This window comes from Triturus cristatus, chromosome 1_1, assembly GCF_964204655.1.
Source record: "Triturus cristatus chromosome 1_1, aTriCri1.1, whole genome shotgun sequence".
Classification (NCBI taxonomy): domain Eukaryota; kingdom Metazoa; phylum Chordata; class Amphibia; order Caudata; family Salamandridae; genus Triturus; species Triturus cristatus.
Genome location: NC_140579.1, coordinates 1,236,738,638 through 1,236,759,247, shown reverse-complemented (window position 1 = coordinate 1,236,759,247; position 20,610 = coordinate 1,236,738,638).

The following is a 20,610-nucleotide window of genomic DNA, read 5'->3' as shown; positions in this document are numbered from 1 at the left end:
TAGGTAAAAGGTTGGGAACCGTGAGTCCCTTTCCTGGGGTGGGTACACCCCCTATTATGCCACCCTCCAGTGGGAGGGGGACGTAAGCCTTTCCCTGGTTGGCTGAGTCCCCCCATCTGCAAGATGAGATCACTGACATAATATCGACTACATAAATATCCCCATACACAAATATCGATACAAAAATATCGATATCCAAAATATCGACATCCTATCTTTAAAATGTAAAATACAACAATATCGAAAAAAATAATATAAATGTTAAAAATATCGATGTACAAAGTATCTTTTTTTAATATATAAAAAAATAATGTTAAATAAATTAAATAATAAAATTAACTAAAAAAATGTATTTAGATGTAATATACATTTTAACAAATATAATAAATAAATGTAATTAAAAAAATGTAAACGTACATATATAAAATGTAATATATAAATGTATATTTACTGTAAAACAATTAATAAACTAATAACTTATTTTAAAATATTATAAATATATAAAAATTAACAAATATATATATATATATATATATACACCAATAGCAAAATCTAATAAAAAAACATTATATTATAAATTAAATTATTAAAATATTTAATATTTTTTAAACCTACATTTTGCACTCCATTGAGTGCAACAGTAGGAAAAGTGTTGGATAGCGGAGGGGAAAAAATTAGTATTCCCACTCCAGTGAGTGCAACAGTAGGGAAAGTGTTGGATAGTGGAGAGCTAAAAATTACTATTCCCACTCCAACTACTGCAACAGTAGAGAAAGTGTTGGATAGCGGGAGTGTAAAAATGTACTATTCCAACTCCAGTGAGCGCAACAGTAGGGAAAGTGTTGGATAGTGGAGGAGAAAAATTTACTATTCCCACTCCATGAGTGCAACAGTAAGGAAAGTGTTGGATAGAGGAGGGATAAAAATTACTATTCCCACTCTAGTGAGTACAACAGTAGGGAAAGTGTTGGATAGCGGAGGTGTAAAAATTACTATTCCCACTCCAGTGAGTGCAACAGTAGGGAAAGTGTTGGATAGCAGAGGTTAAAATTAATATTCCCAACTAGGTCAATTCAAAATAAAATAAAGCAAAAATATATCAACTACAATACAAAAATTGTTAACACAAAAATGTAAAATATATACAAATATTAAAAATTACAAAAGATAGAAACATAAAGGTGCCGATTCCAATCCTGTAAAACCCGGGTACGAATCGTCGTACGGAGCGTATTCTCCATACGACTCGTACCCGGGAAATCCACCGTACAATCCAGCAAGTACGATTCATACAGAAATATCATTTCCGTACGAAACATACAAAACACCGTACGGCTAAAAAATACCTACGAGTCTGATCCTGGACAGAGCGTACGCGACGTCCGTACGGAGTCAGGCAGAGTTTTACGGACCAGCAAGTACGAATCGTCCCTACGTCACTCCGCACAGCTATTTTTTTACGGCAGCCAAAAAAAGCCGGAAAACTGAGTCCGACTTGAAAACGGAGCCCCGGTACGCGACGGACAGCCATGGACCCCATCCTACGTGTCATCCCGGCCCTCTTAGCCTACGACCTGGTGCACCGAACCCGACGCACACGTCGCAGAAGGTGAGAACAACACCCAGGGGCCAAGGGGGGGTGAGGGGCAGGAAACATACCCCCTACCCAAATTAAAACCTACAATATTGAGGACATACATTACCTCCAGGGTCTGGTCACTCGGGGGCGTGTTCACCAATCCCTGCGTCCCGCAACAACGGAAGTGGACGTGTACGCGTACCCCTACGGCAACACTACAATAGTGATACGCACCATACTCACACATCCATAGCGTGGGTACGGTCCGTATCACTATTGTAGTGGGGCCGTAGGAGTACGCGTGGTACGGACCGTACACACGCTCTCAGAGCATGTGTACAGCCCGTATCACTATAGTAGTGGGGCCGTAGGGGTACGCGTGGTACGGACCATAAAAACGCTCTCAGAGCATGTGTACGTCCGTATCACTATTGTAGTGGTGCCGTAGGGGTACGCGTGGTACGGACCGTACACACGCTCTCAGAGCGTGTGTACGGTCCGTATCACTATTGTAGTGGTGCCGTACGGTCCGTATCACTATTGTAGTGGTGCCGTAGGGGTACGCGTGGTACGGCCCGTACACACGCTCTCAGAGCGTGTGTACGGTCCGTATCACTATTGTAGTGGTGCCGTAGGGGTATGCGTGGTACGGACCGTACACACGCTTCCAGAGCGTGTGTACGGGCCGTACCACGCATACTCCTAAGGCACCACTACTATAGTGATACGGACCGCACCCACACATACATAGCGTGGGTACGGGCCGTATCACTATTGGATTGGGGCCGTAGGAATGCGGGGGTACTGTCTGTATCACACGTACCCCTAAGGCACCAGTACATTTGGGATACAAGGCGTACACATGCCACGAATGTTGGCTTACGGCCTGGTGCAGCATATTACCTTTATATTGGTGTGTGTTAAGGCCCAGGACAGCAGTGAACTGCACCAAGGGGGTGGGTGGGTGGGTGTGTGGCTGCATAGGATTCCCAGCAGTGGACAGACATGTGAGGGGTGGGTGCAGAGGACTCTCATCAGTGGACAGACATATGTGGGTGGGTGCATATCACTCCCAGCAGTGGACAGATATGTGAGGGGTGGGTGCAGAGGACTCCCAGCAGTGGACAGACATATGTGGGTGGGTGCAGAGGACTCCCAGCAGTGGACAGACATGTGAAGGGTGGGTGCAGAGGACTCCCAGCAGTGGACAGAGACATGGGGTGGGTGCATATCACTCCCAGCAGTGGACAGACATGTGAGGGGTGGGTGTAAATGACTACCAGCAGTGGCCTGCAATATGAGGGGTGGGTGCATATCACTCCCAGCAGTGGACAGACATGTGAGGGGTGGGTGTATATGACTCCCAGCAGTGGACAGACATAAGTGTGTGGGTGCAGAGGACCCCCAGCAGTGGACAGAGACATGGGAGTGGGTGCATATCACTCCCAGCAGTGGACAGACATGTGAGGGGTGGGTGCAGAGGACTCCCAGCAGTGGACAGAGACATGGGGGTGGGTGCATATCACTACCAGCAGTGGACAGACATGTGAGGGATGGGTGCAGAGGACTCCCAGCAGTGGACAGACATGTGAGGGGTGGGTGTATATGACTCCCAGCAGTGGACAGACATAAGTGTGTGGGTGCAGAGGACTCCCAGCAGTGGACAGAGACATGGGGGTGGGTGCATATCACTCCCAGCAGTGGACAGACATGTGAGGGGTGGGTGCCGAGGACTCCCAGCAGTGGACAGAGACATGGGGGTGGGTGCATATCACTACCACCAGTGGATAGACATGTGAGGGGTGGGTGCAGAGGACTCCCAGCAGTGGACAGAGACATGGGGGTGGGTGCATATCACTCCCAGCAGTGGGCAGACATGTGAGGGGTGGGTGTAAATGACTACCAGCAGTGGCCTGCAATATGAGGGGTGGGTGCATATCACTCCCAGCAGTGGACAGACATGTGAGGGGTGGGTGTATATGACTCCCAGCAGTGGATAGACATATGTGTGTGGGTGCAGAGGACTCACAGCAGTGGACAGAGACATGGGGGTGGGTGCATATCACTACCACCAGTGGACAGACATGTGAGGGGTGGGTGCAGAGAACTCGCAGCAGTGGACAGAGACATGGGGGTGGGTGCATATCACTACCAGCAGTGGACAGACATGTGAGGGGTGGGTATAAATGACTACCAGCAGTGGCCTGCAATAAGAGGGGTGGGCGCAGAGGACTCCCAGCAGTGAACAGACATGTGAGGGGTGGGTGCAAAGGACTCCCAGCAGTGGACAGAGACATGGGGGTGGGTGCATATCACTACCAGCAGTGGACAGAGACATGGGGGTGGGTGCATATCACTCCCAGCAGTGGACAGACATGTGAGGGGTGGGTGTAAATGACTACCAGCAGTGGCCTGCAATATGAGGGGTGGGTGCATATCACTGCCAGCAGTGGACACACATGTGAGGGGTGGGTGTATATGACTCCCAGCAGTGTATAGATATATGTGTGTGGGTGCAGAGGACTCACAGCAGTGGACAGAGACATGGGGGTGGGTGCATATTTCTACCACCAGTGGACAGACATGTGAGGGGTGGGTGCAGAGGACTCCCAGCAGTGGACAGAGACATGGGGGTGGGTGCATATCACTACCAGCAGTGGACAGACATGTGAGGGGTGGGTGTAAATGACTACCAGCAGTGGCCTGCAATAAGAGGGGTGGGTGCAGAGGACTCCCAGCAGTTGACAGAGACATGGGGGTGGGTGCATATCACTACCAGCAGTGGACAGAGACATGGGGGTGGGTGCATATCACTACCAGCAGTGGACAGAGACATGGGGGTGGGTGCATATCACTCCCAGCAGTGGACAGACATGTGAGGGGTGGATGTAAATGACTACCAGCAGTGGCCTGCAATATGAGGGGTGGGTGCATATCACTCCCAGCAGTGGACAGACATGTGAGGGGTGGGTGCAAAGGACTCCCAGCAGTGGACAGAGACATGGTGGTGGGTGCATATCACTACCAACAGTGGACAGAGACATCGGGGTGGGTGCATATCACTCCCAGCAGTGGACAGACATGGGGGTGGGTGCAGAGGACTCCCAGCAGTGGACAGAGACATGGGGGTGGGTGCATATCACTCCCAGCAGTGGACAGACATGTGAGGGGTGGGTGCCGAGGACTCCCAGCAGTGGACAGAGACATGGGGGTGGGTGCATATCACTACCACCAGTGGATAGACATGTGAGGGGTGGGTGCAGAGGACTCCCAGCAGTGGACAGAGACATGGGGGTGGGTGCATATCACTCCCAGCAGTGGGCAGACATGTGAGGGGTGGGTGTAAATGACTACCAGCAGTGGCCTGCAATATGAGGGGTGGGTGCATATCACTCCCAGCAGTGGACAGACATGTGAGGGGTGGGTGTATATGACTCCCAGCAGTGGATAGACATATGTGTGTGGGTGCAGAGGACTCACAGCAGTGGACAGAGACATGGGGGTGGGTGCATATCACTACCACCAGTGGACAGACATGTGAGGGGTGGGTGCAGAGAACTCGCAGCAGTGGACAGAGACATGGGGGTGGGTGCATATCACTACCAGCAGTGGACAGACATGTGAGGGGTGGGTATAAATGACTACCAGCAGTGGCCTGCAATAAGAGGGGTGGGCGCAGAGGACTCCCAGCAGTGAACAGACATGTGAGGGGTGGGTGCAAAGGACTCCCAGCAGTGGACAGAGACATGGGGGTGGGTGCATATCACTACCAGCAGTGGACAGAGACATGGGGGTGGGTGCATATCACTCCCAGCAGTGGACAGACATGTGAGGGGTGGGTGTAAATGACTACCAGCAGTGGCCTGCAATATGAGGGGTGGGTGCATATCACTGCCAGCAGTGGACACACATGTGAGGGGTGGGTGTATATGACTCCCAGCAGTGTATAGATATATGTGTGTGGGTGCAGAGGACTCACAGCAGTGGACAGAGACATGGGGGTGGGTGCATATTTCTACCACCAGTGGACAGACATGTGAGGGGTGGGTGCAGAGGACTCCCAGCAGTGGACAGAGACATGGGGGTGGGTGCATATCACTACCAGCAGTGGACAGACATGTGAGGGGTGGGTGTAAATGACTACCAGCAGTGGCCTGCAATAAGAGGGGTGGGTGCAGAGGACTCCCAGCAGTTGACAGAGACATGGGGGTGGGTGCATATCACTACCAGCAGTGGACAGAGACATGGGGGTGGGTGCATATCACTACCAGCAGTGGACAGAGACATGGGGGTGGGTGCATATCACTCCCAGCAGTGGACAGACATGTGAGGGGTGGATGTAAATGACTACCAGCAGTGGCCTGCAATATGAGGGGTGGGTGCATATCACTCCCAGCAGTGGACAGACATGTGAGGGGTGGGTGCAAAGGACTCCCAGCAGTGGACAGAGACATGGTGGTGGGTGCATATCACTACCAACAGTGGACAGAGACATCGGGGTGGGTGCATATCACTCCCAGCAGTGGACAGACATGGGGGTGGGTGCAGAGGACTCCCAGCAGTGGACAGAGACATGGGGGTGGGTGCATATCACTCCCAGCAGTGGACAGACATGTGAGGGGTGGGTGCCGAGGACTCCCAGCAGTGGACAGAGACATGGGGGTGGGTGCATATCACTACCACCAGTGGATAGACATGTGAGGGGTGGGTGCAGAGGACTCCCAGCAGTGGACAGAGACATGGGGGTGGGTGCATATCACTCCCAGCAGTGGGCAGACATGTGAGGGGTGGGTGTAAATGACTACCAGCAGTGGCCTGCAATATGAGGGGTGGGTGCATATCACTCCCAGCAGTGGACAGACATGTGAGGGGTGGGTGTATATGACTCCCAGCAGTGGATAGACATATGTGTGTGGGTGCAGAGGACTCACAGCAGTGGACAGAGACATGGGGGTGGGTGCATATCACTACCACCAGTGGACAGACATGTGAGGGGTGGGTGCAGAGAACTCGCAGCAGTGGACAGAGACATGGGGGTGGGTGCATATCACTACCAGCAGTGGACAGACATGTGAGGGGTGGGTATAAATGACTACCAGCAGTGGCCTGCAATAAGAGGGGTGGGCGCAGAGGACTCCCAGCAGTGAACAGACATGTGAGGGGTGGGTGCAAAGGACTCCCAGCAGTGGACAGAGACATGGGGGTGGGTGCATATCACTACCAGCAGTGGACAGAGACATGGGGGTGGGTGCATATCACTCCCAGCAGTGGACAGACATGTGAGGGGTGGGTGTAAATGACTACCAGCAGTGGCCTGCAATATGAGGGGTGGGTGCATATCACTGCCAGCAGTGGACACACATGTGAGGGGTGGGTGTATATGACTCCCAGCAGTGTATAGATATATGTGTGTGGGTGCAGAGGACTCACAGCAGTGGACAGAGACATGGGGGTGGGTGCATATTTCTACCACCAGTGGACAGACATGTGAGGGGTGGGTGCAGAGGACTCCCAGCAGTGGACAGAGACATGGGGGTGGGTGCATATCACTACCAGCAGTGGACAGACATGTGAGGGGTGGGTGTAAATGACTACCAGCAGTGGCCTGCAATAAGAGGGGTGGGTGCAGAGGACTCCCAGCAGTTGACAGAGACATGGGGGTGGGTGCATATCACTACCAGCAGTGGACAGAGACATGGGGGTGGGTGCATATCACTACCAGCAGTGGACAGAGACATGGGGGTAGGTGCATATCACTCCCAGCAGTGGACAGACATGTGAGGGGTGGATGTAAATGACTACCAGCAGTGGCCTGCAATATGAGGGGTGGGTGCATATCACTCCCAGCAGTGGACAGACATGTGAGGGGTGGGTGCAAAGGACTCCCAGCAGTGGACAGAGACATGGTGGTGGGTGCATATCACTACCAACAGTGGACAGAGACATCGGGGTGGGTGCATATCACTCCCAGCAGTGGACAGACATGGGGGTGGGTGCAGAGGACTCCCAGCAGTGGACAGAGACATGGGGGTGGGTGCATATCACTACCAGCAGTGGACAGACATGTGAGGGGTGGGTGTATATGACTCCCAGCAGTGGCCTGCAATATGAGGGGTGGGTGCAGAGGACTCACAGCAGTGGACAGAGACATGGGGGTGGGTGCATATCAACACCAGCAGTGGACAGACATGTGAAGGGTGGCTGCAGAGGAATCCCAGCAGTGGACAGAGATATGGGGGGGTGTACATCATTATAAGATGACCACAACTCCATGGGTGCATGTACGCATCCCTAACTTTGGACAATGATAATAGTGCCATAACAACACATCACTGACAGCAGTGTCCCACTCCCAGGAGGATGGATGTCTTTCCCCTACTGCATGACACACCACATGTGGGTGGGTGTGAGGACAAATAACACATGCATACCCACCCCTGGCGGATGCAGCACAATACACACACTGAGATCATGCCACAAGACTGTATAGTCATGTCACTGCCTACTAAACTAGGAGAGCCAAAGGGAACACACACTGTCACGCACATCCCAGGATATATAGGAATGTACAGGTGCTGGGCCAGCCACCATGATGTTGTCTCTCATGGAAGGAATAGGGTGGAGTTCCCACAGATACAATGCCCACAATTGTGATTCAGGTGCCCAAATACTCTGCAGAACAAGTACCATATGTGTGCTGGGCCGGGAGTACACACATGCATAGTGCTGAAAAGGGAGAATTTCTCCATGAAGGCATTTCAACATACTCTATACACAAGTACAGTGACTAGCAAGGATGGCACAGACGATGCAGCCGGAGACATTGCTGAGCAGGCATGGCCATAGTTGAAGGGATCCGTCACCAACAAAGGAAATGTAGACACAGGTCAGCACAACAATTGTGCAACTCTTTGCAGGGAAGATGTCAGGTGCCACAGAGGAAGGAACACTCCTTGGGACAATGTCTCAAAACCAAAATAACACACACTACCAATGATTCTTTGTAGAGACCTTTTGATGGCACGCAGATACCATGGTCCACCTCATGACCATCAGACTAGAACATTTCTCAGAACCACAACACATTACCACAACACCAACTCCTGGAGCCTCAGCACCAACATCAATACCTGAAATGCAATAGTGTTCAAAGTAAAAATAAAATGCTTTATTCAGCATAAAAAACAAATTATGAAATCACACTATATACAAAGGCCAATGGCCAGTCCATAATAGAAGTCCTTGGGGGGACACATGGGCACACGTCTCCCCTAACTTGCCTGCACAGTGGAACCCTCAGGTTCGTCGTCCGGGGGGGGGCATCATGTGGGGAAGGACCAGGCACCGCAGGGACAGGAGGGGGAAGGGTAGGTGTGGTGGGTGCAGGGGTGGACGTCTCCACCACAGGGGGTGGAGCAGCGCCAAAGGTGGAGGTGAGCTCGGCGCTGCACACTGCTGCCAGGGTGTCCAGAGTAACCCCTGCACCGGAAGAAACCCCAGGGCCAACGGAGGGGGGGTGGCCGAGGGATGGGGTGCAGCGCTCTTGGGGGAGGGGGTGGACATGGGGGGACTCAACTACCCTGCCCGGGGACTTCCTCGCCCGCTTGCGGGGTGGTGTCACAGTGGGGGTGAGGGCCAGCTCACCCATGTCGACCTCTTTGGGTGACAGTTTGGCAGGGGAGCCAAGGGGAGTGCTTTTGGAGGGACTGGGTCGTGAGGCCTGTGGACTCAGACTGTGGCTGCGTGTATGTCTTTTTGCCCCAGACCCAGTGGGTGTGCCTACATACCCCTGAGTGTGCGTGCCAGGAGGTGTGCGCTTGCCCTTACTTGGTGGTGTGCTGCCTGTGTCTGGTGGGGTGCGTGCTTGGGAATGTCTGGGTGTGCATGGGACAGGTATGGGAGAGGGAAGTGTGGATGGGGCTGGGGTAGGGGGGGACGAAGCGCTGCAGGAGAGTCACTGCTGCCGTCAGGGAAGAGTCCATGGACCGCAGAAACCTGCGTTGTTCAGACATCGTTGCTGACATGCCCTCCATGAACGACACCATCTGTGTCAGCAGTGTGGTGTGGCCATGGAGGACAGTCAGCACCGATGCCTGCTCAACCTGCAACTGCCGCAGTATGTCCACAGACTCTGCACTGAGGGCAGCAGGGGTGACAGGGGCAGGAGGTGCGGTGCCTGTCCCGAAGGAGACATGGTGGGGCTCTGCACGGACAGAAGAGACCGGAGCAACTGGGAGGGCGGTGATGGGAATGGAGGAGGCGGGGACAGATGTTGGGCTGCTGCCAGGTGTCGTAGCAGCCTCCGCCCCCTCGATGAGGTCATACTCGGACCCGTCTGCATCGTAGTTGGGCTCGCCACCAGACAGGTCCTCCGATTGACTCCCCTCGCCCTCCGTGCCACTGGCTCCCGCAGACTGGTCAGCACTGGTGGCACTGGTGCTGGGTCCCTCCTCCAGGTCCGTGCAGGTGTCTCCCTCGGTTTCCAATGATGATGCTGTGGGCAAGGTGAAGATACAGAAAAACATCAGTCACCTGTATACATCTGACACATGAGTCCAAAAACAATATGTCACAGTGCATATCAGGCAATGCATCATGAGTAACAGCTAGATTACTCCGCACATATGTAAGCCCTGTACTCCCCAGTTGGTGGACCCGCCATGCCACTTGGACACAAGGAAAAATAGGACACACCAGCCCAAAACTTGAATGAGAAATACACTGAGAAGCTAGTGTCTGGAACAGGTGAGGACAGCAATACAATGAAGTCATGCCACCTCTTGTTTACACAGAAAGAAACAGTAGTGGTGCAGCCAAGACAAACTAACACACCTCAATACTAAAGGTGTCCCCACACTCAGAGACCTGTAAGTACTTTGGAACACAAAACGAAAAAATGTTGGACCCTTGGGAATCACAATACTTTACACAATCGACATGTTCAGAATGTGGGAATGTGCCATTTTGTGAACAGAACACACATGTGCCTTCATAAAAGATGGCTCCCAAGGAGGTGCACACAAAACTACATTTACCCAGTCATTGAAGAAGCTGGCAGCCTTATTTAAAGAAGCCACTTTTAGAAAGAAATGGTGTTGCAGAAAGTACATATACATGGGCCCACGGAGGTCTTGATGACTTGACACTCGTAAGTTGGTATCACCAACAACCAAGGACTTACCCAAATTCCACAACACTGTGGGAACATGTATATGTATAATCTGAAAAACAGTCTTATTAGAACAGTGCCTTCTTTTAAAAAGTGCCAGCGTGTTCCCTGAAAGTGTAAAGGTGGTTTGTTGTGCACTTCCTTGGGAGACATCTGTCATGCAGGCACATTATTGTTCTTAACAACAAAACATCAAACTAAAGCATTTATAACATGAAGACCTGTTGACAAGTGTTGTGAGTGCCAAGGTACAATACTTTTTGACTAACAACTTGAATTATGTCAGTTGTCACATGGCCATCCGTTACCTGATGACACAGTTGGCAACACATCTGACCCACTGCCTGTCATGTGGAGTGGCACACATGTCCAAACCCAGGACAATGCATAAGCTAATGGGCCTGCAATTGTGTTGTAAAAAGGCATACCTGCACTGAGGAGACACCCTCATGGCAAGCCAGAATGTCCACACAGATGTCAGCACACAAAGACCAAACTACGTAGCATCTGGACCACACACTGGTGCAAAAAAATGTATGAGCAGGAATCATGTATTTAAACAATTGACACATGCTGCAAGCAACAAACATTAAACCCTGCACAACATCACTGGGTCAATGCACGTTGAGTCTCTGTCCTGCCAATTATCACACACAGGTCAGACCTGGCAAGGAGACATAAGGTTTGGCCATGTAGGCCTCGCCTGCACAAATCCCCCATACCTGAGACGATGTGATTGAGACAGATCAAGAAGTGACACCTCTTAATCAGGGTTTACAAAAATGTGCTGCAAGAATTCCCAAATGTACTCCACATCACCTCGTGAGGCTGGCAACACATATTTGTGACAAACAACCATCAACAGATAGTTGTGAATAGACACACAGGCACTGCCCAGTGTGAGTATGCACAAGCCAAATGGGGTCTCCCTGTCCAGTGGACACATGTAGCACACTTTGGATAAATACAAATGAGGCCAGGGAACAATGCCACAGAGGCAAACCTATGCTGAACACACTGAGAATGAGCACAGTGTTGGATGACACACATGATTACGAGGCAAGGGTATCTCAGGGGACTGTAGTGGGCACACTGCTCCTTGTTCCTGGAATGATCTGACTGTAACATGAGCAACCGTCCTGGCAGTATGCATGTCTCCCACTCATGCACATCATGTCTGAGGCCACAACATTGGTCATGCATGCTGCAAGTGTGTTCATTTGAAACCTCACACTCCTATGTTGAGACTCATCATCAGTGCCAACAAATATGGACCCCCAACAGAGTGAACAGGACAGGGCACAGGCAAGGTACCAACACATGTCACAGACCACCCTCCCACATGATGCAGAAAGCAATGTGCACTTGGATTAACTGGCAGCCTAGATGACCATGTGCAATTGTGATTACACACAGACCAGGGGACACATGTCAAGGAGGGGAAGGGATGAATAAGACCACCGGTTGACTTTGGGGAACAGAATATGCACTGCACATATAAACCCTGGCAGTGTATCCAGGCTACAGAGCACTTCCAAAAGCTGGTGACACACAACACAACAAACAGACATGTACCTACCCCCTCCTTGCTGCTGTCTCTCCTGTAACTGCCTATCCAGGTCAGGGAAGACCACCGCCAGGACACGCGTCATGTGGGTGGTCAGGCGTCGGCGCCCGCCGTGGGGGCGTGGAGGTGAGAGCCCCAGCTGGACCCGCCGGGTCCAGCACCGGATGTCCTGCCACCGTTTTCGGACTTGGGCTAGGCGCCGCCTGTGACCCCCCGCCGATCTCACGGCCCTGACGATCTCCTTCCAGATCCCCCCTTCTCGTAGGCAGTTACCTGTGAGGATGACAAAGTGAGACAACATCACTACACCTGCTCCATGTCACAGAGACACACATTTGAACATCTTTGATATGTTGAACAGGGCATAGGATGCTGCCAAGGAATTGCATCTTTCTCATATAGACATTGGCCTCTGTGGAAGCCCCAATGCACTACATGGCATTGAAAGTACACAGGTGGCTGGAGGGGTGTGACACACTCCTTGATCATGGCACACACTGTGCATCACATGCAACACCAGGCTGATGGACAGCACCTCAAAGCAGTTACATGCCCCAGGCCACTGACGCAACCTCAGCAGAGTACACAGACACACACAGCCACAGATCAATCACCTGCTATTGGCAACAGCGGATACAAACCTCACTCTGCACATGTGGCACTTGCCTGCGGGGTGTCACAGGTGTCGGGCTAGCTCAGCAAGTCAGACACACAGCACGGCTTACTTCTCACATCAGATGGGTAGAGCTGTTGCCTCCTCCATGCAGCTGTGGTGCAACACTTCACATAGACACTCACCCACATGACAAGGAACATTCACACACATCAATGTCCAGGAGGGCGTACACATCACTTGGACACTCTCACCACAGGTCCACTCAACTCATACACATCTGTGGGTACAGTCATCTGTCACACCGGGGGGAACACTGAATCACCTCAGGACAATAGCCAGAAAAAGCCACCAAGGATTTGCCAGGCTGAATGTGTCATGCACTATGCAGTGAATGTCACAGTAAGCACAATGCAAGTGATGAGTGCACACAGGAACTACATCATGCTCTGCATGAGAGACATAAGCCTTCCCCCCCCCCCCCCCCCGGGACCCACTCTAAACCACATTGCATGTCTGTCACACCTGGACACAATGCCAGAAGTGACAGTCACAAAAAAGGTGCACAGTCAAAGGTAGTGGAGTCAGCACTCACCTGCTCCCCTGGTCTCCCATACAGCTTGGGGTACTGTGGGAGGAGGACATCCAGCAATGCCTCATTCTCCTCAAGTGTGAATGGCTGGGCCCTCTCCACAGTACGCAACATGGTGCCAGAGGAAGCACAGACAGCAGCAGTGTGGTCGACAGGAAAGTTGTGCAGGCAAGTGCCCTCTCATGGGTTCTGGCTGACTTATATCTGTCTTGCTGGGGGCTTTCATTTACAGGAGTACAGAGTGATTGATCAGACTCATTTGTATCCTACGTTTCCTCCAATCCCTTTAAACATACACCAATGACACAAATTTGCATGGTTCAAATTTTGAGCATCATAGCAAGGCAAACACCACTTTGCAACATTGTAATTTTTGGGCCAACTGACTTTTCAAGCCCACATGATGGCCACATTGCAACTGAAATCTCTGTATCCATGACAACCAGCATGCATTTTGGGCCTAATACTTGTCCCCTATGTAATTTTTGATTGATTCTCAAAAACATGTACGGTGCGTTTCACACGTACCCGTACACGTACGGCACCACTACAATAGTGATACACACCGTACTCACACATCCATAGCGTGGGTACGGTGCGTATCACTATTGTAGTGGTGCAGTAGGGGTACGCGTGGTACGAGGCGTACCACGCGCACTCCTACGGCACCACTACTATAGTGATACGGGCCGTACACACGCTCTGAGAGCGTGTGTACGGTCCGTACCACGCGTACTCCTATGGCACCACTACTATAGTGATACGGGCCGTACACCCGCTCTGAGAGCGTGTGTACGGTCCGGACCACGCGCACTCCTACGGCACCACTACTATAGTGATACGGGCCGTACACACGCTCTGAGAGCGTGTGTACGGGGCGTTTCACACGCTTACACTGGTGATAGGAGGCGCACACAAAAGGAATGGAAGACTGACTCAAAGACACGCAGCGTAGGAGAAGGCAGGCGAGAGTATTGGCGACTGCTCCAGAGGGCTGTGGACTACAGGATCCAGGAGGCTGAGGGTGAGGGGCAGCATCATCATCTGTGGCCCCTCCCTCCCGCACCGGACATTAAAAGCACCTCGCGCCTCCCGCTTCGCGGGACGCGCAGCGTAGGAGAAGGCAGGCGGGAGTATTGGCGACTGCTCCAGAGGGCTGTTGACTACAGGATCCAGGAGGCTGAGGGTGAGGGGCAGCATCATCATCTGTGGCCCCTCCCTCCCGCACCGGACATTAAAATCACCTCACGCCTCCCACTTCGCGGGACGCGCAGCGTAGGAGAAGGCAGGCGGGAGTATTGGCGACTGCTCCAGAGGGCTGTGGACTACAGGATCCAGGAGGCTGAGGGTGAGGGGCAGCATCATCATCTGTGGCCCCTCCCTCCCGCACCGGACATTAAAAGCACCTTGCGCCTCCCGCTGCACGGCACGCGCGCGGGCAGTGCCGGGCTAAGCCCGGGCAAAGGGCGGGCCGTCAGGGGCCGGAGGTGGCCAGGCCGGGCCTATCCTCTTTCCCGTACAGTGTAAGGATCAGGAATGGGTAAGCGGAAACTACTTGTTACACAGGACCAGGGGGGAGCCAAAGCTAAAGTCCCTAGAAAGTCGGGCACTATTATATCATATTTAACCTCAGCTGTGGGGGTATTAACCTCAGAAATTGCGCAGGCTGAGAGGGAACTTGGACTTGATCTTATCGAAGACCAACAAACTGGCCCTGTGCAGCCTCCAGGGAAAAACCCCGTTCCACTAGAGCCGGTTGTTGTCATTGGCCCCCCAGCTCAGGCATTGGAACATCTCGGTGCTGCTGGAGAAGTTCCGGCCACCGCTCTACCTACGATTACTCCTCAATCTACCCTCCTTCAGGCCCCTGTTAAAAAAAGGCTATCAAAATTCCAACCAAAGGGCACAAAGAGAGCGAGTAAAAAGCAAAATAAGCGGGACCCTACATCTAACTGTACTTTATTGGACCCTAGCCCTGTGACTATGGACTCTCTCTACTCCTCTATTCGGGACATGGTGGAGAACATTTTTTCTAGTCGGTTTGAGGAGATCCTTACCAGTATGGCAAAAGATATTGTTGACACCCTGAATTTGTGTGTTGTTAGCCTTCTAGAGAAATGTGCCAAGATTGATTCCACCCTTTCAGCTATAAATAAGGCCTGCACCTCCCCGCAAAATAGTACCTCACCTAGATTGGCTCACCCACCAATAGATGGCCCAACTAGTAGCTCAGTGGGGGGCCGTCCTGGGATTTTGCCTCCAGTTGAGCCCCCGAAGTTGAGCACCAAAATAACAACTTTAGAAGCAATGGCCTCGGAGGGGCATTTGAATAGGCAGACTAGGCCTTTAGTCGATCTTAGGACTCAGGATAAACCTGCTAGCGGCCTTACCTAATGTAACACATCAACCCAATCCTGTATTAACCTCCCTCCTGAGGCTGACCCGTTGGTGGTTATACTGGTCAAAGTACCGCCATTAGCACACGGTAAGGTTGAATCAACCGAAGCACTATTGTCAGTCACCAGGAAATGGTGCGATCAGAATTGTACGGGTTATGCCAACATCTCACGCCATATCCTAACAGCTAGGCGGGTTGGATGGATCGGAGGTACCCAGAAAAAACTTAAAGGGGACTGTGTAGTGGTTAATTTAAAAATCCCCATGTAGTAACACGTATGTTATGGGATGCCTCAGATATGGATGGGGAGGTTGGTAACATTAGGGCTGCCCCTTTAAGTTTTTTTTACCCACCGCCCTCTAGACTTTTTAGTTCCCAAGGGAGTTATTGCCCCGCACCACGTCCAGAGACTACTCTGGTACCTGTGCCCTCCATCTCAGGTTAATCTCAGAACTAACAGGAGAGACAGGTCTTCAGTTGTTATTGCCACATCCAACAGGTTTCTACCCCTGTCCCAGCTTGATGTACATGACTGACTAGATCTTCCAGAACCTAAACCCAGTAGTATTGGAAAGGAAACTGTTAATACAGTGGACCCTGGAGTTCATGAGCTGGAATATAGCTGGGCTACGATCTAAACAAAAAGATGTAAACTGGTTAAAGTTTGTGGCAGGTTTTGATATCATTGCTTTACAGGAGACCTGGGCCAGGGACAACAACTTGTGGATTGATGGATTTAGTTCTTATTTTCAGCCTGCCCTACCAACTGTAGCTGGCAGAGCAAAGGGAGGGCTGTTGTTCCTTTTTTCTATAAAACTTAAGGCCAAGATATCTCAGTAAGACACTGCCTCCCAAAATTGTCAAATTGTGGAATTCATTACTGAGTCCCAATCCAAAATACTGTTTATAAATTTTTATAACGCGCGGGACTGTGTACCTGAGAACGAGCACCTTAGCTTTTTAGCAAATTTTTTAGAATTGTATAATACTCGTCAAACCACTTTTGTACACATTATTTTATGGGTGATTTTAATATTCATCTTTGTGATTTTAATTGTAATATTGCTGATCCTTTTGGCCCTCCCCACTCTGCCCCCCCACACTTTGAGCATTCTACTAAGGGTGAGGCCCTAGAAGAACTCCTATTGGCGGATCTCTTTGAGACATGTTTTCTTTCTAAGGGGGAACGGGTAGCGACGTTTGAAGCAAGGGATAGTGAATCAATCATCGATTATATTTTCCTATCCCCTGCCCTCTTAAGGCGGGTTCACAGGTATAATGTTTTTCGTTCACCATTCAGCGATCACAATCCTGTGATCCTAGAACTAGGTAAGGCTTTTTGCCTTAAGGAGGCCCCATTGGACACAGCTCCCCCTGTTACCTTGGCCACTAGTGAACAAGGAAGGAAAGTAAAGTGGGCTAAAGTAGTTCCGGAGGAATTTATGGAGAGCCTAATTGCGAAAACAAGTGATGAGTTCAGGAAGTGTATGGACCCCTCTAAATCGGGCGGAGAGATAATAGTTGCTTTTGATTCAATCTGTAAGCAGGTTTCATCAGCCTTAACCACCCATAGCAAACCACGTTGTCAACAGGGAAATAAGTGGTTTGATGCTAGTTGTCCCAGGGCTCATCAAAAATTATTAACTGCCTTAAAAAAGCTACCCCGTGATAAGATCTTAATAGCTACCCTTAGGAAAGATTACAAATTCATTATCCAGTGCCGGAAAAGCGAACTTAAGAAGGAGGCTTGGGATGCCTTAACCTCGGTTGAGGTTCTTAAGGATAGCGCCAAATTTTGGAGTATAGGTAATAGCCCATTTTTAACAGGGAATGATAATGCCCTACTTGACATTAACATTCCAGAGGGGGAGTGGCTGAGTCATTTTGAAGGAATTTATGCGAGTAATTTGATCCCTGACCTTTTTAAGGTCCCTGAAACCTTCCTCCCCCTTAACCAGTTGATATTCAATAAGAATGAAGTGGGGAAGGCCATAAAAGACTCTGCCACCAATAAGGCCCCTGGGCCAGATGGTGTCCCGTTGGATCTTTATAAAGGGGACATTGAGCTCTGGAGCACTATTTTAACCAATGTTTTTAATGATAGTGTTGAGAATGGGTTTCCGGAGTCTTGGTCCAAATCAATTATTATACCGGTTTTTAAAAAGGGAGATAGGGGCGACCCGAGATGTTATCGGCCCATCTCACTAATTGATGCAGCGGACAAAATTTTGGGTAAAGTGATCTTGAACAAAATCTCAGATTGGGTGACGGAGAAGGGGATTTTATCAGAGATACAATATGGTTTTAGATCAGGCAGAGGTACCATGGACCAGTGCCTTAATTTGTACCTGTTAATTAACAAATATACTAAAGCCAACAAAGAATCCCTATATCTGGCATTCATGGATTTGTCCACAGCCTTTGATCTGGTGAACACATCGAGGCTGTGGACGATCCTGTTGGACCTGGGGATTGACCCTTGTCTGGTGCACTTTTTAGCGGAACTGCACCGAGACTTGTACGCCGCAGTGAGGATCTCCCATGAGGGTAAATGCACACGACACTTTAAATCGGGCAGAGGGGTACGCCAAGGATGTATCCTGGCCCCCTTGCTTTTTACCTTATATATTAATAGATTAGATCTAATCTTAGGTAAGGCCAGCCTGGATACTCCGCGTATAGGGAACAGCACTCTACCTGCTCTTCTATATGCGGATTATGCTGTTCTTCTGGCCCGTACCCCTCTGGGATTACAGAGACTATTGAACTCCTTCGGGGACTTCATGAGCTCACTGGATCTTGTGGTGAATAGCTCTAAATCGCATGTGATGTCCTTGGGTATACAGAAAAACAAAGTTAAAAAATTCTATTGTAAAGCAGTGGATGTTTCTAGAGTTAAGGTATTTACCTACCTGGGGGTCATATTTGACGATAGATGTTCGTGGGCCCCTCAGCTTACAGTAAAAAAGAATAGTGTAGGCAGATCATCTTCCGCCATATTAAGTTTTGCCCGACACTTGGGGGGCAAAGCATGTGACGCAGTTCTTGCCATCTACAGGGCGAAATGTTTAGCCATAGCGGTTTATGGTGCTGCCATTTGGGGGTATAAAAAAGCGGAGGGAATCCAGATGGCAGAAAACAAATTCTTTCGGTCACTTCTCGCCATCCCCCAATCATCTCCTACTTTTTCAATACACCAAGAATTGGGGATGGGTTTTGTGTCCGATCTTATAAGTTTGGCCCCCCTAACATTTTGGCTGAAAACATGGTTGAATCCTGAACTTTCCCTTAACAGATTGATCTTAAAAGACTGCGTTGGCTTAGACAGAATGGCCGATATCCCTTGGCTCTTGTATATTAGGAAAATGTTTTATAAGCTAGGGCGTCCAGAGATTTACGAGAACCCAAAAACAATCATTAAGGGGAAATTGGCTGGGTTAAAGTTCACTTTTTAAATTTAAGGTCTCAAGAGCGGGAGGAAGAGGAACTTACAAAAACCACGGTTAGGGCCCACTTTTTATTAATAACCTCTCCCCAGATTGAGCCCTACCTCAAGTTAGTCAGGAATCACTATCACCGTTGGTTGTTGACCAGATTTCGTTTTAACTTGATTCATTTCGTTTCAGGGAGCTTTCAAGGATGGAGTAAACCTGTAGATGCTGCTCTTTGTAATTGTGATGGTTGCTCATTACAAGACACTGTGCACTTTATCTTTTTTTGTAAATATTATGCCGAAAGTAGAAAGAAGTACATTATACCATTGTTGCAAGGGAGAGGATTTTTTCAAGTAAAACCTGCACTGATGTACCTGCAATTACTAAATTGCCCTTGGAATATTTTTAACATCGCTAACTTTGTGGTTGCCGCGGCCCGGTCAAGGAAAAAACTTGACGTATAGCTTAATTTATGATTTTAGTGATATATGTATTTGTCTGGATGAATTTTTACAATGTTGTTGTTATATTGTATTTGCGTCTAATTAATAATATTTAGTATTGTGATGTACTTTGTGATTTTAATTAATCGATTGAAGTGGTTTTGACTGACTGACTGACTGAAAGGAATGGAGGTCTCCGACTCGCACAAGGCTGTACATCAAGTCATTGTCATTGCAGACTTTCATGTGCAGGGCCTAGGTGTGTCAGGCAGTGATATTGCACATGTCTTCTCATGTAGTTGCACAATTGATGTTTGATGACCTGTGTACACATGTCATGTGTGATGGGGCACTATGTGGCACACTTCCCCTTCACACTTTGCACATGTATGCCTGTAGTACAAACGTGTCAAGCACAGCATCACTGATATGGCACAGTCACCACCACCCGCAACTGTCCCCTGATGCCAGGGACAGGGACACTAACAACTGACATTTCACGATCAGCGTGCCCCAATGTGACTATGTCATGTGTGTCATGTGTTCCCATGAGCTTGCTGTTAGTGTTCCGTCAACTACATCTGCTGTTGCTGCATCCAACATGTGTCTGTGTGGAGATGGGCATGGCACACATCTACGCACACCATGCCACATGTGGATTCCCACGTAAGCAGGATCTGTATGCATCAGACATGATATTTTCACATGAGGACATATCTGCGTCTTCTCAATGTCTGTGTTTTCTGTTTTCACGTGTACCCCTTCATCGCAATGTGTTTGATCTGTACATTTGACATTCCATGTGACCTGTGCAT